Source organism: Pleurodeles waltl, chromosome 7 (genome assembly GCF_031143425.1).
Source record: "Pleurodeles waltl isolate 20211129_DDA chromosome 7, aPleWal1.hap1.20221129, whole genome shotgun sequence".
In the NCBI taxonomy this organism is placed as follows: Eukaryota; Metazoa; Chordata; class Amphibia; order Caudata; family Salamandridae; genus Pleurodeles; species Pleurodeles waltl.
Window position 1 is genome coordinate 817,919,942 of NC_090446.1, and position 22,316 is coordinate 817,942,257.

Consider the following 22,316-nt stretch of genomic DNA (forward strand, 5'->3'; position numbering starts at 1 on the left):
AAAAATAGGAATACAGACTAACTTGAAACACTCATGAAAACAAAGGTTTAGGGATTTTTTTTTCCTAAAGCAGTACTCACTGATAACTGCAAAAGTCCACCTTTTTTAGCAGCACAGTGACATGTCTCTCTGCAAGATAGTAAGGGCTAGATTTATGAGGTGATGCAATGTGCCGTTGTTACAGAAAGAATTGTGCTATGCTTGGCTATGCTGCGCAGTTTTCTTGCAACATGGATGTGCCATGTCTATTGAAGGGTGCACCATGTCATAAGGTCTGAAGTTACATAGAAAATGTTGATGCATCAAAAAAATGACGCAAAGTGGTGTAAGGCAACTGGCCCTTCTGTGATGCAAAACTGATTTGCATGTAGTAAACCACTTGGAAGAGCCGCAAATACTCATTGAGGCATGTAGGATTGTTTTGAGTCGTGTGATGCACCAAGAAAAAAAACCAGACACATTTAAAAAATTTGAACAGTAAATTTAGGCCCTCATGATGACCCTGGCATCTGAAGACCGTCAGGGCCACTGTGGCATTGTCACCGCTGACGGGCCAGCGGTGTATACTGCCTAATTAGGAGTTTGGCGGTTTGCCGAAGCCAATCCGTCGAGCCTCCACCCATCCCGCCACAGTACTGCATTGCATGGGGCTGGAAGTGAGCATCTCCAGCAGGGCAGATTGTATGATACCGCTAGTGGTATCACAAGGCAGGAGACCACCAGCACAAGGGGGATGCAGTCAGTAGCAGTTTATCCTAGTTACCCAGCAGGTCAAAGTCAGCGCAGCAGCAGCAGTTCAAGGTGGCTCCATGTGAGTCCCTCTAGCAGCATTCTGTTTCCGTTTCCTTAAGAAGTTTTTTTTTGCATTTTACATGGGGAAACCCCCTGAAATTATATTCAGTTTTACAAAGCTATTTCAAAGAGTGGGTCAAGAGGTTCCAACCAGTTACAATTAGATCCAGGAGTGTCCCCTCTTCCCTCCAGCACAGGCTCCAGACATCAGTTGTGGGTGGGTAAATGAGCCCATTGTATGAGGCCAGGGCACAGCCTTTACAAATGCAAGTGTGCCCCACCTCCCCTTTTCTCAGCTAAGGAAGACCATTCAATATGCAGATGCACCTCTGTGACACCTCCATCCTCCTTATGTACAGGATGTCTGAAAAGTATCCACAAAGCTCAGCTGTCACTCTTACCCAGATATGGATTGGAGTTAAGCTGCAAAACACCAGAGTCATAAGCACAGAGAAATGCCCACTTTCTAGAAATGGCATTTCTATAATGGTAATAAAAAACCCACCAACACCAGTAAGCAGCATTTCTCAATACCATTACAACCATATAAAACATGCCTACGCTATCCCTCATAAATCAGACAATACCCCTCTTAGACTTGGTATCCTTGGTGTGGTCTCTCTTAACTTTTTGCCTCTGTTTCCCAGGTTGTTGATGTATTCTGGACTCTGTTTTTGCTGTTTTTGTTACTCTGGGCACTTTACCACTGCTATCCAGTGCTAAAGTACATGTGTGGCTACGTAAAATGTATGCATAATTGGCTTTCCCTGATTGGCATATTTTATTTAATAATAAGTCCCTAGTACAGTGCACTAGATGTGCCCAGGGCCTGTAAATCAAATGATACTAGTGGGCCTGCAGCACTGGTTATGCCACCCACATTAGTAGCCCTGTAACATGGCTCAGACCTGCCACTGCAATGTCTGTGAGTGCAGTTTTAAACTGCCAATTTGACTTGGCAAGTGTACCCATTTGCCAGGCCTAAACCTTCCCGTGTTTACATGTGAGGTACCCCTAAGGTAAGCCTTAGGAAGCCCCATGGGCAGAGTGCAGGTTATGTAAAAGGTGGGACATATACTTATGTGTTTTACATGTCCTAACAGTGAAATACTACCAAATTCCGTTTACACTGTTGCAAGGAATCAAGAGGAACCTCTGCCAAGTAGAAGGCCTCAAGAGCTGAGGAGAATTGCTGCCCTGCCTGTGACTGTGCATTATGGAACTATCCTACAGTTGCTGCTTCTGCCTGTGAAAGGGGACAAAGACTGGACTTTGTGGTATATTCCTGCTTGAGAAGAATCTCCAAGGGATTGGACTGAGCTTGCCCCCTGTTCTGAAGTCTAAGGGTCATCAAAGACTTCCCCTACCAGCACCTAGACTTTCTGTTGAGACCTTTGCCCTGCCAACTAGTGCCCTATCCAGCCCTGAGCCCTTGAAAGGAGAAGCTGGTGAAAAGCCTAGAAAACCAACTTCGGACGACTCCAGCCCGATGCCGCTGCCGAATCCCCATGAACCTGCTCCCAACTCCATGGTCCTTGCTGGAGTGCGACGACCCTCGCAGGCCCGACACCGCTGCAGCCCTGCAGAAGCCTGCAACTCTGTGGAAGTCGCCACACCATGTCGTGACCACCGGATATCGACTCTGCCCAAAGTGCACAGATTCAACGCTTTGCACTGATGCCGCCTCACCTCCATCGCTCTGCAGGAAGGATCTAATGCCTCTTCATGACGCCTGAGCTCCTTCACCCTGCAGCACCGGAACCGCTGCGATCCCCGACTTCGCGCACCAGCTTGTTTTCACACTTTACTAAGGTACTGTAGCTAGGGGTCTGCTTGACTCCGTGCCAGGCGCCGTTGGTGTCTGATTGTTGGGAACAACTCTGTCATGACGCCATGTTAACACCTCATCAAAGCAGTTTGTGTTTTGAAGTGCTATTTTTGAGTTTAATCTTTACATTTTAAAAATTCATAACTTGACTTGTATATGTCAGAATTTTGTTTTTTTTTGTCTTTTTATGTTTAGATAAATATCAGCTATTTTTACAAACCTCTGTTGAGTCATTTTGTGGTGTTTTTACTGTATTATTGTGTGTGTTGGTACACATACTTTACACCTTGTCTCCGAAGTTAAGCATGCCAAGCTACCAAGAGGGTCAGCGGGGGTTAACTGAGTATGATTTTCCTTTTCCCTGACTAGAATGAGGGTTTTTGCTTGGACAGGGTTAACCTGCCTGCCAACCAAAGACCCCATTTCTTACAACCCCCCAGTCATAAGGCAGGGCATGGCCAATGCAAGCCTATGAGCAAGGCAGCACTCACTGCAGTGAGAAACCAAATAGACAGGCCACACAAGCAGGCACATGTTCTTCCTTCTACATACAGCACCCTGCCCATATGGCTAGCTAGGGCCTACTTTAGGGGTGACTTACATGTTGTAAAATGGGAGTTCTGGGCCTGGTAAGTAAATTGAGATCCTAGGTCCCTGTGTCAGTATATTGTGCATGCAGGCCCTGCACTAGCAGACCTGAGACAGGTTGAAAATGCTACTTCTGTGGGTGGTGCAAGCAGCTCTGCAGGCCCACTCGTGGCATTTAATTTGCAGGCCTTGGGTTTAGGGATATCACTGTACAAGGGACTCACAGGTAAATTAAATGTGCTAATTAGGTGTAAATCAATCATACCAGCTTTAGAAGTGAGAGCACATCCACTTTAGCACTGATCAGCAGTGATAAAGTGCTCAGAGTCCTAGACCCAACAGCGAGAGTTCAGAAGAAATAAGAGGAAGGAGGCAAAACGTTTGGGGGAGACCCTAAAAAAAGGGCCAGGTCCAACAGACACCTTTCAACATGTCCTGCATTCCATAGAATCTCCATATCCAGACATGTCAATGGATAACAGTGTATCAGGGTCTCCAGAGGAACCACCACCCAAAGAACATGCCTCATCTGTCTGTCCAAACATAGCTGTGGACTCCAAGGACCACCAAGCTGTCTTCCAATGGCAAGTGGTAGGAGTCCAGCAGCAGATGATTGATGAGGTGTGGGAGGCCATGGAGACCAGCGAAGTCACCCTAGAAGGGGTCTGTTGGTGCCTCAGTCCCAATGAGGATCTGAGACAATTAAAGGCACATAAACATTCCTCCATATCATGGGTGAGCCTGTAGCTTACATTGCTGGTGTCACGAGGCAGAGGCAAGAACAACAGGCCTCAGCATCTGACACCAGTGAGGTTGCCACCAAGCTTGGGACCATCATTAACATCAAGGCTTCCATGGAGCGCAAGTTGGACTCCTACATATCAACAATGGGTGCCCTCCATAGAGACATTGGTGGTCATTACAACCCTGGCGGACGGTGTTAAAGCTGCGGTAATACCGCAAACAGGCCGGCGGACAAAAAAATGGAATTACGACCCTGGCGGAAACCGCCAACAAAGACAGCCACTTTAACACATCGCCCGCCAGGGCGGTACAGACAAACAGCGCGGCGGTCACCGACAACAGACAGGTGGAAGACAATGTACCGCCCACACTATCACAACACACCAATCCGCCACCTTTTCCGGGGTGGATTCACCGTGGATAAAAACACGGCGGAAACAGCTTTTGCAATGGGAAAACGCTCACCTCAACACATCCCACGAGGAACGAGGACTCCATGGACCCGGAACTACAAATCTTACCTGCCCTTGCATTCCTGCTCATCTACGACCAACAGCGACGTAGTTGCAGAACATACCGGTGAGTACTGCACCTACGACACGGGGGAGGGGGGAGGCAAAAGTTACGGGGACACCCACCAAACACCCCCACCCTCGCATATTACAACATACACACCAATGCAGTCACAAAAATCACAGTAACAACCCACAACCCCCCCGGAAGAATGCAATGACAAAGCGAATAGCGCCCAAACTTTGTATTTAGCCAATATACAACTCATTAAAAAATATACGGATATATATCACGAAATCTGTCAAAAAAAAATATACAAAACAAGAAGTAGTGCAGATATGTACACAACAATGTCCGTGCACCAACAGTCCAAAAATGCATGGGTGACGGCCACAATAGATACCTAACCAAAATCCGAGAGAACACTGTCGGGGCATCAGATAGAAACACTACAGGCACCTCAGGGGGAAGGGAAGGGGGGGGCACCTCAGCCACATGAATGCAAAGCCAGATCCACGACGGGGCTCCATGCCCATTGATGTATCCTGGGGAGTGCAAAGCCACAGTCTCTCAAGTCTCTACAGTGGGTGGGTTGCCCACTGTGCCATCCTGGGGAGTGCAAAGCCACAGTCTCTCAAGTCACTACAGTGGGTGGTTTGCCCACTGTGCCATCCTGGGGAGTGCAAAGCCACAGTCTCTCAAGTGTCCACAGTGGGTGGGTTGCCCACTGTGCCATCCTGGGGAGTGCAAAGCCACAGTCTCTCAAGTCTCTACAGTGGGTGGTTTGCCCACTGTGCCATCCTGGGGAGTGCAAAGCCACAGTCTCTCAAGTCTCTACAGTGGGTGGATTGCCCACTGCCATATCCTGGGGAGTGCAAAGCCACAGTCTCTCAGGTAGATGCAGGTCTCCACTGGTTCTGGAGGGGGACTGGTACCCAGACTGGATGAGTCTCCCCGTGAAAGTACCTGTCCTGTCACTGTCCCAGCTGCACATGGGAGAACGATGCCTGATGTGCCGGACTATTCATACCCACACGGTCTTTGCCCTGTTCAGCGGTGTTCACCATGGCGGTCTTGGCCTTGTTCAGAGGTGCTTTGCCATGGCTGCCTATGGACTGTTCAGCGGTGCTTTGCCATGGCGGTCTTTGCCCTGTTCAGCGGTCTTCACCATGGCGGTCTTGGCCTTGTTCAGCGGTGCTTTGCTATGGCTGCCTATGGACTGTTCAGCGGTGCTTTGCCATGGCAGTCTTTGCCCTGTTCAGCGGTCTTCACCATGGTGGGCTTGGCCTTGTTGAGCGGTGCTTTGCCATGGCTGCCTATGGACTGTTCAGCGGTGCTTTGCCATGGCGGTCTTTGCCCTGTTCAGCGGTCTTCACCATGGCAGTCTTGGCCTTGTTCAGCGGTGCTTTGCCATGGCTGTCTATGGACTGTTCAGCGGTGCTTTGCCATGGCGGTCTTTGCCCTGTTCAGTGGTCTTCACCATGGCGGTCTTGGCCTTGTTCAGCGGTGCTTTGCCATGGCTGCTTATGGACTGTTCAGCGGTGCTTTGCCATGGCTGCCTATGGACTGTTCAGCGGTGCTTTGCCATGGCAGTCTTTGCCCTGTTCAGCGGTCTTCACCATGGCGGTCTTGGCCTTGTTCAACGGTGCTTTGCCATGGCTGCCTATGGACTGTTCAGCGGTGCTTTGCCATGGCTGCCTATGGACTGTTCAGCGGTAGCCTAAGATGGCGGTTCAGATACTGACATTGGTGTGTGGCATGACGTTCCATCATTGCCCAGCGGGGCTGTGAGATTCTGGACCCTCCTGGGCTGTGACTCTGGCGGTTGCGGTGGTCTCCTGACCAGTATCGATACTTGAGCCCTCCTGGGCTATGACTCTGGCGGTGGTCTCCTGACCAGTAACGATACTTGAGCCCTCCTGGGCTATGACTCTGGCGGTGGTCTCCTGACCAGTAACGACAGTGCTGGCGGTTGTGTCTGGACCGCCAGAAATGATGGCGCACTTCTCCACCGTGACACTCACAACAGGTTGGGGAGACTTCCTCGGGACCTTCCCCACCTTCTTTTGAGTTACAGATGACTCACGAATCGCCTTGGATCCCATTTCACTGTTTGTACCACCAGGAGTCTTGACACGGTCCCGTCGTCCAATCTCCTATTTCGGAGCCTTCACAGGGGGTGGGCTGACAGTGCCTTGGCTCCGGGTCCTACTGCCTGCCCTGGTGGACGGGGCACTCCAAAAACCTGGAACACGCACCACTGGTACTGGAGGCATTTTGGCTGAGGCGCTACGACGGGACTGATGAATTGGAGGGGGGGTGGGGGCAAAAAGGTCAATTTGACATACGGACAGTTTGACGTACACTGGGATGGGTAGTTGGAGGGGCTCTGGGAGTGGAGGAAGAGGAGGTGGTTGTAGGAGGTGTCACTTTAGGTGTTTTGGGTGCAGGTACTGGAGGCTGTCGTGAGGTGGATGGATGTTGGGTGAGTGATTGCCGGCGTTTGTGGACTTTGGGAGGGGGCGTCACAGACACACTGGGAGAGGACACAGGGGACGTGTATATGGCAGTGGAGGTGGTGACTGCAGGTGAGCGGCTTGTGGTGCTGGGTGTCCTGGTGCGAGTCCTAGTGCCTGTAGATGTGGTGCATGCAGGTGTGTGTGTAGACGAGACTGGGAGGGAGAAGAGGAGGAGGGGGACACAGTGGAGACAGTGGATGTTGCTGTGTCTGTATGGGTCTGATGCTTGTGTGAGTGCTTGTGGCGAGTGTGATGCCTATGTTTGCTTGAGCTACTTTTGGGTGTTGACTTGTGTGCATGCTGGTCTGTAGGTGTGCTTGGGATGGGCTGGAGTACAGGGGATTGGGTCTGGGTGGAGGAAGTTGGAGGGGGAGGCTGGACACAGGGACAATGGATGCCATCAGTGCTGAGGCCAGAGATTGCAGGGTTCACTGAAGGACAGCCTGACCAGAATGAATGCCTTCCAGGAATGCATTACCGTGTTTCAACTCTCGTTCTACACCCTGGATGGCATTCACAATGGTAGACTGCCCAACAGTGAGTGACCTGAGGAGGTCAATGGCCTCCTCACTGAGGGCAGCAGGGGTGACAGGGGCAGGGCCTGAGGTGCTTGGGGCGAAGGTGATGCCCACCCTCCTGGGTGAGCGGGCACGGGGCGAACGCTGAGGGGCTGCTGGGAGGGCGGTGCTGGTAGGGGAGGTGGCGGCTGAACCTGTAGAAGTGAGGTGCACAGATGGTGCAGCCACCACAGGGGAGCTCCCATCGGGGGACGAGTCTGTATCGCTGTTTGGTGATCCTGTGTCCGACGTGAAGCTCCCCTCGCCCTCCGTCCCACTGGTGAAATCAGAGTCTGTGGTGTGGCCTTCCATGGCCATGTGGGATGCAGCTCCCTCGTGCTCTGGTGCCACTGTACCTCCGCCTGATGACGCTGATGTACAGAAGGACAGGGAGAGCAGAAAAAGGGTGGAGACAGGAGAAAGAGAGTTTTAGTGCATGGCATACCGCTACCGTTAGCGGCAAGACAAACGCAGCAGCCCCTTGCATTACGCTGTGCTCCTGCCCTCTGCACATGAAATTCCTGGGAAATGGCCTACATGGAAATGGTAGACATTTGCCCACATGGATGGCAAAGGGGCAACTATACATCAATTTGCCTTTTTTTTTAGCTGGGGTAGAGTGCCACATGGCCTACATAACGGAGGGGCCTTGCCTACCTAACTTGCCATGGCCTAGGGACACCAACAGCCCACCACCCCCACCCAGACAGCTCCACAGCATGCAAAGTCCATTGCGTGAGGTTGAACTCACCCCCTTGTGTCTGCTGTGATGTCCTTAAGCGCCCATCCATCTCCGGGTAGGCCACTGCCAGGATCCGGAACATCAGGGGGGTCATGGTGCGACGGGCACCCCTCCCACGTTGGGAGGCCATCCCCAGCTGAGCCTCCACCGTCTTCTTGCTGCAGCGGGGAATGTCCTCCCATCTTTTACGGCAGTGGGTGCCCCATCTCTGGTGGGCCCCCAGGATCCGGACCTCCTTGGCGAGGGCATGCCAAATGTCCCTCTTCTGGTGGGCGCTGACCTACATGACATGCACAAGGAAAGAGGAACAGTCATTACCTACTACACCGTTGTTGTAATTGGCCCCCTCCCAACTCTATCCCTGTGGCCCATTCATCCCCATGCATGACTGTTCTATGTACTCTGCCCCTTTCCCTCATCCACCCAGCCCTCTCCACCCAGGCCTAGCCCATACAACGTGCTCCCTGTGTACTAACCTGTTGGTCTGGAGGACCGTAGAGTAGCGTGTACTTGGGGAGGACCCCATCCACAAGTTTCTCCAACTCCTGTGCAGTGAAGGCAGGGGCCCTTTCCCCAGACGCAGCAGCCATCGTCGCTTCCAGACCGAGGTCACAGCAGCACTAGAAGTGTAGGTCCTCTCCAGTCGAAGGTCAGGTATCTAGTGATTGAACAGATAGAAAATGGTGGTGACGTCCGCGGCGGTGACGTCCGCGGCGGTGCGCATCATCACCGCCAGCGCACCTGTTCATTGGCTCCTGGTACCCATAGGATCCAATGTTAACCAATGCAGCATTGCGCCGCGTTCTACGACCGCCTACCGCAACGGTGTGCAACGCCAGCGCAGTTACCCCACAATTCCATTGTCCCATTTTAGAGGTCAGGCAGCCGCCATTCGAGGGTCCCACATAGCTTAATTTACTATTGCGTCACACATACCGAGGCCTACACTCAAAACCTTTCCCGGATGGGTTAATTGTCTGGTGTAGTCTTGTGTATGACTGTGGGTACATCCCTGGAGGAATGCTGACAGTTTTTTCGCTGTTATCCTTCTCAGGCACCGTCAGTTGGGACATATTGGAAGATGGCGGAATCCGCCGGTGTACCGACCGCTGGTGGACCTGTTGACAATGGAAGAGCGACATGTCATCGTGACCTACAGGTTTGACCGTGCCACAATCCGGGAACCATGTACCCAGTTGGAGTCTGACCTGACGTCACCAATCCGCCATCCGACTGGAATCCCCCCTGACGTGCAGGTGCTGTCAGTGCTCCATTTCTTAGCAAGTGGGTCTTTTCAGACAACAGTGGCCATGGCATCAGGGATGTCCCAGCCTATGTTTTCCAACGTCTTGTCCAGAGTGTTGGCTGCCCTGCTGAAACACGTAAGGAGATACATCATTTTCCCTGAGGTGGCGGATTTGCCTACAGTGAAAGGTGACTTATATGCCCTTGGACATATCCCCAACATCATAGGTGCCATTGATGGGACCCATGTAGCTCTGGTCCCCCCCGCAGGAATGAACAGGTGTACAGGAACCAGAAGAGTTATCATTCGATGAATGTCCAGATGGTCTGTTTGGCAGACCAGTACATCTCGCAGGTAAATGCTATGTTCCCTGGCTCAGTGCATGATGCCTACATCCTGCGGAATAGCAGCATCCCTGATATGATGGGTGAACTCCAGAGGCACCGTGTATGGCTATTGGGGGACTCTGGTTACCCCAACCTGTCCTGGCTACTGACCCCAGTGAGGAATCCCAGGACCAGGGCAGAGGAACGCTACAATGAGGCCCATGGGCGGACTAGGAGGGTAATCGAGCGGACCGTCGGCCTCCTGAAGGCCAGGTTCAGGTGCCTCCATATGACAGGTGGGTCCCTATTCTACTCACCGAAGAAGGTGTGCGACATCATCATCGCCTGCTCCATGCTCCATAACTTGGCATTGCGACGCCAGGTGCCTTTTCTGCAGGAGAATGATCCAGATGACGGTGTTGTTGCAACGGGGGAGCCTGGGGAGCCTGTGGACAGTGATGAGGATGAAGATGATGAAGATGAAAACGACAACAGGGAGTCAGTCATACAGCAATATTTTCAATGAAACACAGGTGAGTAAAATTTCATGTTTCACATTATATTAGATCTCACATGTCTACCTCTATCCTGTACCTACATTTCACTCCCTATTTGTTAACTGAGTTGTCCCCTTCCATTTCAGTTTTACTAATGTGTTGATCTACGTGTCAACAGATTGCACCCTTGAAAGGCTTGTGATGTGTGACATAGGTATGTTGACCTTCCAATGGCTAACCTTTTTTAACACTGTAATTGACAATACAAAGTTCACAATCATTGACTGACTCCAATATTATTGAGGTTTCAAGGGTGTTTATTGAAGTGCATAAAAATGTAGGGGGGTTGCGAAATGGGGAGAGGTCATGGTGGAATAATGTCCATGGCAGAGTCCAGTCTATTAGTCTCACTGGTACATTGCACATCTGGCCATTGGAAGTGGAGCTGGGGCAGTTCCAATCTGGACAGGGTAACAAAGTGGGACAGTGGTGGGACAATCAGGGTGGTCTTATTTCCTGGCAGGGTCTAGTCATCTTGCTCTGTCCTGTTCCTGGATCTCAGGGCCCGCTTGCGTGGTGGTTGTCCGTCTGCAGGGGCTGGTTAATGTAAGAGTTGCTCTGGGACTTGTCTCGGACTGAGTCTGCATTTCAGACTGACATTCTCCCAGATAGCTTCTGCAAATGGCTTGTCTGAAATCTGCTGCTTCCCTAGTTAACGATGGACTGAGTACACTGTAGGTTGGATCTTCCGGGGGCATGTACTTCCACAAGTTGTACTAGAAGTGTGTGGGACTAGAGTGCAATGGCCTAAGTGTACATTCTACTCATGATCATGGGTGTTCTTGCTCCTCTGTGTCTGTAGAAAAATATGCCTCACTGGTAGTATGTGATGTTGGCCTAAGTCAGTACATTTTGACATGTGTGGACCTTGGATAGGACAAGGTTTAGCTGACTCTGATTTGTTGCTAGCCCTTCACTGGTGTTGTGTGTGTGGAGGCAAAAACTTGTTGAGCTTTCTATACACTCCTGGGTGTGCATTGATTATGGGATTGTTGGATGTTCTTCCCACCCCCCCCTCAAAGACTGCCATGTGTTTGGGAATAGGGTACCTAGGACTGTAGCAACCAGTATGTTACACAAACTTGTGACCATTTGAAACTTTGTCTTGAACCTAGTGTTCTATACTAGCAAATCCAATTACAAATCGCAGCTATTGAGGGTTGTGATTGTTATCACATACACTGACATATGTAGTCAAGGCAATAGGCGGAGGTGGTGCAGCCATAATGTCAGCTGCATTACTAATTATTTTGATGAGAAGTTTAGGCTGATGTCACCCATCATGTATAGACATGTATATGCTAGGTGTGAGATGCCCTTTGTATGCAGGCTTCCCATGTACTTCCTCTGAGACTTTCAATGATCTATGTGGTGATGTGAGCTGTTACAACTACAGTAAAAGTAATTTCAAATTGACCCATTGTGCTATTCCACCCAATGCATTTCCTATGGTAAATAGTTGCCCTAACTCTTCACAGCTGCAAACATGAGTGCCGCACAGAGGCATGATTTTGAGAGGCGGGCCATGAGATACCGGCACATCCTGCAGGTGCAGTCGGGGTTCCGACGGATGGCCCAAAAATACCAGGCGGATCGGGCCTCCGGAGCATGGTGGGCCTCACCACAGGGTGGGCCAACGTTGCCCACTACACCCACCACCACCACAACCACCAGTTCTCCCCAAGTGGCCCCAGCAACGGCGGGGACAGTTGTCCCTGCCTCTGCAGCACGACCTGGACCCAGCAATATCAGAGCTGCAGGACAGTCCAGTGGGCTACAAACAACTCCCACACAGAGCACCTCTGCCAGCACACAGACAGCAGCAGCACCTCCAATTGACCCTGCAGCATTCCAGGCTTTAGACCGCAAAATGGACAAGTTCATTCGGAAGGTGGACAAGCTGAGCCAGGATGTGGCGTACATAAAGAAGTGGGTCAGGTCCATCAGGCGGACCCTACGGAGGGCCAACCTCTAGGACTTATATGGTCTATTTTAATTTATCCCTCCCCTCTCTCCTCTTTCCTTTTTATCATGATAGGTGGGTTTTGGGGATTAGTGTTAGGTTAGTATAGGTTGTTAGCTTAGTTAGTGTTAGGGAGGGGGATGGGGGATCCTTATTCTTTCTATTTTTCATTTTGGGTGGGTGGGGGTCAATGTTGGCATTCCTGTCTGTTTAGAAACAATAAATAAATAAATAAATGTAAAAAATGTATAAAAGAAATACAAAAAAAAATATGATTGTTTAGGATAGTATAGTATATGTGTAGGTTAGTATGTGTTGTCCTGCATGTGTCCTGTCTCATAATGGTGGGTAGGGGGTTGATGTTTAGATCGATTTGTTATATGTGTAGAGTAAGTTTAGCTTAGGTTAGTTAGGGACAGTTGTGGGTTAGGAGTAGTCAGATTAGATTAGTGTAGGTATGACTTTTCCCTTAGTTGCCTCTGGTGTGAATACTTATGAATAAATATATAGTTAACCCTTTGCATTATGTGTTAACTGCTACTTGATCATGGCCTTGCCATCAGTGTAGGTGATTGTTGTTCTATGACATTTGTGTCCTATGCAACACACCGAAGAAGAAAGAGGTTTAAAATGGCAGCTACCCCTGTGCTAACTTGGTAAGTATCCACCATTTGATAGAACCACCATTTGGAGTTTACATGGCTCCAAAGGATTTGTGTTGATGAGTATGTTTTCTACATCACAAAGTGTGCTTCCAGACTTGGTATTGTGGGGAATTTATTAGGTCGGACTGCAGTGTGATGTTCAGGGACATCTTTGTAGATGAGGTGTTGTTAACACTCTTGTCTTCTTGTCTTCATTACTGACATAGATCATGTGTGCAACAATTCTGCATGACTTCCCTTCTTGGAAGTATACTCAGAAAGGGTGACTGATGCTGTGTTTAGTTGTGTTTGCTTAGATAAGACTGCATAATTTAATGTTTTAGTATTGCATGGTGCCCACATTTATAGCCACCATTAGTTGACTTTGATTGCTATTGATGGAGCATTATTCTGTCCGACACAGCATGATTGTGTGTGGTTTCTCCCTTCATCAGTTATTCTCCTCAGGATGGTCAGGCTATGATGCAATCCTGGCCACTGCACAGATGTATCAGACTACATGATGTCAGGACAGTTGTATTGACAAGCTACATGGTTGTCACACAGGCACTTTTGAGTTATCTACTGCACAGTTGATGTGTCAAATTACACAGAGACATATTAGGTGTGCTATTTATTGATAGGTGCTGTAGTGCAAAATGTACATTGTCCATGTTTGCTGAGTCCGTTCTAGTGCATTCTTACATGGTGATCCTACAGAAGGGGTGTGGATGATGCTCCTGACATGCTGGGGTGATGTTACAGACAGTGCAGAGGGACAGGATTTGCCAATTAGTAGGAGAGAGACATTCACTGGCAATGCTGACAAGTCATACAGTGGTTAGCAGAACGGTCATTGAGTATAGTTGTAGTGAGACTGGCAATTGGCAAAACGTAGGACCTTGGTCAAAGTAGGCCATGGTGCAGGGACTAGTGCTTCCAGGTACTCTTCCGTGTGAATGTGATCTGTTCCATGTCTTCTTCTTCTGATGTGTGTGTTGCCTGCTTTGTCCTTGTTGTTGTTGGTTGTGAAGGGGTAACACACACCTCAGTGTTAGAAGACGTGGAGTCAGACATCCCAGTGGCTGCTCCCTGTGAAGGTCTTAAGGGCAGTACTGCAGCAAGGAGGGCCTGCTGGTTTTTGAGAATAGCAGCTACATCACGATGGTAGGCAGCCAGGTCGGCCCTGAGGGAGTCATGATTGCATTCGTGCATGCAGTGGAAAGTTTGGGGTGCGAGGTGTTATGGCAACTCCCTTACGGCAGTGGTGAATTCCTTTATAATTTCTTGTAGTCCTTGCAGTATGGATGTTAGGGCTTGCATAGCTGCTGCCTGATCTGCAGATGACATCATGCACGAGCGCACCCCCTCAAGGCTGGCTGCCATATTTTGCCATATTTTGCCATATTTTGCCATATTTTGCATCCCCACCCGCACTTCCTTGGCCAGCTCCCGCTGTACTCCAACTACAGTTCTTTCAAAGCTGGTGCCAGTGTCGTCAGAGTCCTCAGCTGTGTAGGAGCTGGCAGGTCTTGCAATTGGGGTGGTGGGTGGTTCTTCTGTGATGGCTGCTTGTTCTGTGCTCCTCCTTGTGACTGAAGGTGGGGTCTGGAGGGTTTCAAGGACCTTTTGGATGGTCTCCTGGGGAATGTTTATGGGCTCGTCATCCATGTCATCAGGGAAATCAGGGACAGGCATATCGGCAGGAGATCCATGTTCCTCTGCAATGAAACAGGGTACAATTAGTGTGTCTGTGTTGTGACAATTTTGCACTAAGATATTTTGACGTAACATGCCAGCCTTTTGATGAATTTACTTTGTGATCTTGTTTGGTATTGGTATCTGCTGTCCTTCATATGGGCATTGTTATAGGCCTATGGCCCACCCATGTGTCACATGTATGATATTGATTTATCAGACTTGTCTGCCTAATCGCCTCTAGGTGTTGCTTTGTACCAAATAGGGAATAGCCATCTTTTTGTCCTACTCAACCCTCCGTGTATATCTATTCTTATGGTGAGACCTTTCACTGGCTGTGGTTGTTCTGATTGCCCTGGCAGCACACTTGCCTCTCAGGACCTGCCCCAATCCCTGATTGTTCACATTGACTTAATTGTAATTGACATGTGGCATATCCTATGCATGGCAATGTTATGATGTTATATGGATGTAGACATTGTTAATGTGTCCTGCTGATGTTGGGTAATCTGTGTTTAATTGGATTGCCCTGTTTATCGTATCAATGTCCTATTTGGTCCTCTGACTGTGCAGGTGTATTTCAGTGACCAGTTGCATGTGTCCCCTCCTCAATGCTGTTGTCTGAGCAGTATGACATTTGTGATGTTGCCTGGTTAGCCAGGCACGTGAAGGACCCTGACATATGCAGCATTGGTGTGTCCTTAGTGCTGTGTCGCTCCTACTGCTGTTTACTTTGGATGATGTATGTGACAACTATGGGCATTGACATATGAGTGTACTGGGGCCTTTGTCTTGTTTCAGGAGATTGTTGCAGATGTCATCCTCACCCCCTAATTTAGGTATGTATGTGCCATGGGGAGGTTACTGCTATTGGCTACTATAGGTGCACAGAGATCAGAGGTGGTAGTGTCAACTGTTGTTGCAGTTGCATTGCAGTTGTTGTTTTGGCTAGTGGATTGCTGATAGGGCCCTAGTTAATGTAGCAGATATTTTGGCTGACGAGTGCCAGGATGTAAGTTTGACGTAGTGGCCTTCCCTCCTGTCAAAGCTTTCCCTTAGCTCCATTGTTGTCATGACAGGATGCCCCCATGGGACTGTTGTTGGTGTTGTGTTATGTTGTGCCCCAGCTTCTGTCTGTGCAGGGCATGCCCCCCTGCGGTGCCCCTTTACCCATGCCACTCCATGTATATGCTGACTTACATGCAATGTGTAGTAGGTATTTCCCCCCCTGCTTACAGTTAACATTATTGTATTATAGTTCCCCATGCGACTTACTCTGCATGTGCGTTGTCTCGTGGTAGTCTGCACTGTCCTGTCCTTGAATCCCTTTGACGATCTCCTCTGGGATGACGGCTGCGACCATCTCCTCCATGTGGTCCAGGGACTCCTGGTGTGCTGGACTCCCCCCTCCAGTCTGCAGTGCTGCCTTCCTGTTCCTGGCCATGTTTTCCTTTGTCCTACGTTTGCAGTCATGCCAGCGTTTCTTACACTCGGTGACTGTCCTGCGTACTTCAGCCACACTGTTGATCTTGTCAACAATTTGTTGCCATATGGCCTCTCTCCTACTGATTGGCAACTTAGAGGTGATAAACAGTTGGTGCTGGTGTTCCGTCACCTCTTTAACCAGGATTTCCTGCTCCTCTGCACTGAAGCAACACTTTCTTTTTTTTCTATATATGTCCTGGTTCTTGTATGGATCATCCTGGCTGGTTCCTGGTCTGCTGTCATCTTCCTGGGGTCTGTAGTGGCATCTGGGATCCATTTTGGCTCTCCTCTGCTGAAAGGGCAGTGTTCGCGGGTATTTTTGACGCTATTGCGTCAAAAAAACGACGCTTTCCGGGTTGCGCTGTCTTAAATCGACCCACAGTCATTTACCTTGCGTTAACGTCGTTTTCCTTCACGACTTGATGCCACGATGTGCGTAAAAAAAAAAATGACTCCCACCTGTTGATTGCGCCGCCGTGCGTCAAAGTATAAATTTGACGCCCGCACGGCGCATCGAAATGGCATTAGCCGGCGGTAAAATTTTTGACGCAAAACTGCGGCGGCGCAGCTTTGCGTCAAAAAGTATAAATATGGCCCAGAGTGAATTGTTAGAAATAACTCGCATGTTTAGGCAGATGCCTGCAGAGCCCTTGTTTAAATGGTTGGTGAGATTGTGGGACACCGGAGCAGATGGTACATATTTATCACCAACGTAACTTTTGAAAATGGGATCAGTAACTACACATTCTATGTTAGGGCAACGGTTACGAGGTGCACAGGGGCAACAAGCCTTCTCTCTAATGGGTTGGTTGATGGAAGGAGTGAAGCAATTGTACCCAACTGCTATAGATGTGGAGGAGAGTTGGGGTACTTGGCATACGATTTCAGAGGCAAATGAACAACTGCGAGAAATGGGGATGCAGATACTCCCAACAGTTTTTAGGACCTGATGTTGAACCTGTGACAGCAGGGATCAGGGCATGGTTAATCAGAAATGCCCCTCCCCATATGAAAGGTGCCTTGTTGGCCCTTCTAGGACCCGCTCAAGGAAGAATATTGGGTATGTGGTATTATTAATGGCACAATTAGAAGGGCTTGATAGACAAAAATCTGCAAGAACAGTGGGGCAGGACAATAAAAGTGACCAGACGACAAATGTGGATAGATTTGTTGAATGCTGGGGTGAAGAAAGAGGAGATTGATGGAAAGCCTACCCCTTATCTGCTTAATAAATGGAAAGCATTGCAGCGTAGACAGAAAGAGAAAGAGGCATTTGATGAGAAACAGCCCTCAGCACCACCCATGGAAGAGTCTGAGAAGGAAAAATCTGAATCAGGGAAAAATAGGAAGGTGCCTGTCTCAACTCTATATCCTGACTTGTCCAGCAATGGCTGGGAAGTCCCAGACCCCTTATTATGAAGGTCAGGCCAAACCCCGGGGGTCAGAGCAGTGCAAGAGGTAAGCCCAGGGGACAGGCGTCCATATGTACCTCTCATCATTTATTGGCACAAAGGAACAAAACATGTTATGGCACTGCTCGATACAGGTGCGGAAGTAACTTTGATAAATGGAAACCCTAAGAGGCTGCCAGGGAAGGGTGTGATCATTAATGGTTACGGGGGTGCAGAGACAGAGGCCAAACCTGTTAAGCTTAAATTGTCAATAGGTAAAGGACCCCCGTTCACGGCAGAAGTTTTAATAGCTGAAGTACCAGAATACATTATTGGCATGGATTTGTTACTAGGCAAAACTGTTGATACGCAATGGGGAACATTCACTTTTGGTGTGAGGAGCGTAAACAAAAAGGAATCTAGGACAGTTCTGGTTGGGCATGCAAAGTGGAGTCCATTACATGTGCCTCCTCCAAAGGAGCCGGTGTGCATTAAACAGTACCGCATACCCGGAGGTCATAAAGAGATTTCAGAAACCATACAGGGGTTGCTAGATGCAGGTGTGTTAAGGCCGGCTGTGAGCCCATTTAACTCTCCTATATGGCCCGTGAAGAAACCAGATGATACATATCGAATGACTGTCGACTATCGACAACTGAATAAAGTGGCTCCACCTTTGGCAGCCACCGTCCCAGACATCATCACACTGGTGGAACAGTTGAGTAAAGATGGCATGCCGTGATTGATCTAGCAAACGCCTTCTTTTCAATTGATATTGATGAGGCCAGTCCAGACCAATTTGCAATAAGCTGGCAGGACAGACAATTCACATTCAGGAAGTTGCCCCAGAGGTACGTGCATAGTCCCACATTGTGTCATGGGCTAATAGCCAGAGATTTAGCAAACTTCTCGGCTGGAAACACCCGACTTGCACATTACATTGATGACCTCATGATCACTGGGGACACTAAAGAGCAAGTCTCAGACACGCTGGAAAGATTAAATGAACACTTACAGCAGAGGGGATGGGCTATTAACCCAAAAAAGGTCCAAGACCCGACACAAGAGGTGAAATTCCTGGGCGCTATTTGGTCAGGACCAGTAAAAGAATACCACAGAAAGTGATCGATACGGTACAGCAGCTAAAGATTCCTTCAACTAAGGCAGAAGCACAACGATTTATTGGTTTGATGGGATTCTGGAGACAACATATCCCTCACTTAGGATTAATATTGAGACCATTATATCAAGTTACACGAAAAAAAACACCCTTTCCAATGGGGACCTGAACAGCAAGAGGCCTTTGAGGGAGCAAAAGATGCATTACAGAATTATTTTGCGCTAGGTCCCATCACAGAAGGAGACCCGTTTGAGCTGGACATGATAGTACAGGATTATGTAGTGATGTGGAGTTTATGGCAGAGGCAAGGAAAAAAGAGAGTGCCACAAGGATTTTGGTCAAAGAGATTAACTCCCTCCATGAGCAATTATACCCTGTTATAAAAAGAACTAGCAGGAGCATATTGGGCATTAGTAGAAACAGAGCGCATAACTGGTGACCGGTCGGTTACCTTAAGAACACGGGTCCCCTTACTAGGCTGGATAAGAGAAGGAGGGGTTGGCACTAAAGTAGGCAGGGCGCAGGAATCTACCACCGTAAAGTGGAAATGGTATCTGCAGCAGAGGGCAAAACCGGGGCCAGCAGGTTGACTTCGATACAAGAAGATATGCTGGGGGCAGTGGACTTACAAGCAATGGTCCCCTCACCAGAGCCGTCTGAGATGGAGTCCTCAACATTTAAAACAGCCCCACCTTTTGAACAGCTCACAGAAGAAGAACAGCAAAATGCATGGTTCACAGATGGTACCGCCCGGTACCATCAAGGAAAAAGACAATGGCAAACAGTCACATTCCAGCCTGCTACAGAAACGCTGCTGCTGCGAAGAGGAAATAATGGATCAAGTCAGCTTGCAGAACTGCAGGGGGTAGCAGCAGTGATTGAACAGGCCCCCATCGGAGAGAAAACGTTTGTGTACACTGACAGCTGGGCCACCTACCAAGGACTAGTAAGCTGGAGCAAGCATGGATGGAAAATCAAAGGCACCCCCAGTTGGGGAGGCGATCAGCTATGGGAAGAGATGTGGGAGAAAGGGCACAAATGTCAAATCTATGTGGGACATGTGGACACCCATTGCCCATCAGACACCTCACTTTCATCTCTATTCAACAACACCGCAGATCAGATGGCCAAAACACGAACAGTGATCATCAATGAGGAGGCTGAAGCTGCTCTAGCAAACTGGGCCCATGCAACATCGGGACACCTAGGAGAAAATGGCACTTATGCATGGGCAGAGCAACGACAGATTCCAGTCACTAAAGAACAGGTCCAACAAGCAGTAAAAGAGTGCCCCACATGCAACCAGATAAAACAAATGCCCCTGCAAAAGAAGCCTAGCGGCCATATCAGAAGAGGAAACGCAGCCGCTACAGTGTGGCAATTGGACTACATCCGGCCCCTACCAAAGGAAGGAGGAAAAAGCTACATATTGACCATGGTGGACACCTACTCTGGCCTTATGTTGGGTATGCCCTGTAAGTCTGCAGACCAAAATGCCACTTTGTGAGGGCTAAACTACCTGATAAAACATTATGGGGTACCTGATGAAATCCAAACAGATAGGGGCACATACTTTTCAGGGAAAACAGTGCAGGATTGGGCGCAGGGAATTCGGTGGATTTTACACCTTAGTTATTATCCACAAGCTGCATGCATGATTGAGAGATATAACGGATTGTTGAAAGAACAGCTAAAAAAGTTATCAGCAGATCAGACTCTAAAAGGATGGAGTAGTAATTTAGACAAAGCCTTGTTTGAATTGAACAATAGACCAGTTGGGCAGCAGACTCCTTTCATTCAGATGACAGGGCATGATAAAGAAATCACCCACACAATGATTGTCTGGAAAACAGACCCTCAAGCTCGATTACCTTTACAGGCTACTTCTGGCAGTATAGGACTGGACCTGTTTGCTCCAAAGGATGGAGAAGTACCCGTAGGACAGGTGAAGGCTATTTCCCTAGGAATAGGAGTGAAAGTACCACCTGGAACATATGGTAGAATTGCCCCTCGATCCAGCGTAGCCATCAAGGGAGTGTCGGTGCTACGGGGAGTCATAGACCTAGATTTTAGAGGAGAGGTTAAAGTAGTATTACTGAACCAAGCAGATGCTGCTGTATCGTATCAAGCACATGACAGACTTGCCCAATTGATTTGTGAACAAGCGTATACCCCCCACATTGAAGAAAGATCTGCCCCCCGATAACACTCAGAGAGGTGAAGGAGGATTTGGAAGCACAGGAAGAAGAGTATGGGTGCATCATCCAGGGAAAAAGCCAGAGGTAGGAGAGATATTGAGTCAAGGGGTGGGGAGTACGTATGTTGTACTTTCAAAGAATTCTAATGTACCTGTATTTGTACCTGCAGTGAGACTTACCCCACGGTCGTAAATGATGACATCTGCATCGATGACGTGGTTTCTGTTTGCGTTCATGATTATAACCGGAAAAAGTATATGAGTCCAACCAAATCTGGCAGAGAATGTCATCACGGACCTTCATGTCACTTGTGCACCTCTAGCCGCTAATGTATGTATGTATTGGGCATTTATAAAGCGCATTCCGGCCCTCGGGCATCGAAGCGCTAACTGGGTGAGGCAGTAAAGACCTAAGCAAAGGAGCTCCCAAACTTATTGAGGAAACAGCCATGTCTTGACCAGTTTCCTGAAAGTTAAATGGTTGTGTTCTTGCCTTATACTCAATGAAAGAGAGTTCCAAATTTTAGCAGCTGCGATAGTAAAAGCTCTGTCTCCCCATTTTACTTTCCTAGTACGGGCTATTTGAATTTGATAGGCACAGACTGAACGCAACAAGCGATTACGCTTATGCCATTTCAGTTTGGTGGTTAGTGTTGTAGGCCCAATCCCATGAGCCGCTTTGTGAGTGATGCAGAGGGCCTTAAAAGAAAGCCGATGGATGATCGGAAGCCAGTGTAGATCTTTAAGGCCCCTCTTAACAGAGGCCCCACGAGGTAATTTTAGTAGCAGCCTGGCAGCCGTATTCTGCATCAACTGAAGTCTGTGCAGAGATTCTTTATTCAGATTAAGTAAAAGCGCATTCCCATAATCCAATCTGGAAATGACCAGGGCCAAAATGACGGTGGTTCTACTGGTCTGAGGAATAAAAGGGAGAATTTTTTTTTATTTCTTCATTGTCCACACACAGGACTTAATTATCAGATTCACCTGAGGTTTAAATGACAATTGCTCATCGAACACTACTCCTAAATTTCTCGAGTGAGACTGTGGAACAGGAAGCGTCCCACACTCTTCCGGCCACCAGCTAGAGGTCCAATGTACCCTGTCAATTCCGAAGCACAAAATCTCGGTTTTTTCGCAATTGAGTTTCAACCAGTTGGACTTCATCCAGTGACTGACTGCCGTCATACAGACATTGAAGCGAATAGCTACTTCTTCAAGATCATTATCAATAGGGATAATGATTTGAGTATCGTCAGCATAAGAAGTAGGAATGAAGCCAAAAGAACGAACCAACTCCGCCAGAGGTGCCACGTACAAGTTAAACAACGTCGGGCTCAAAGAAGAGCCCTGAGGGACCCCACACGGCAAAAGATAGGGAGGAGACCTAAAATCGCCACAGCTAA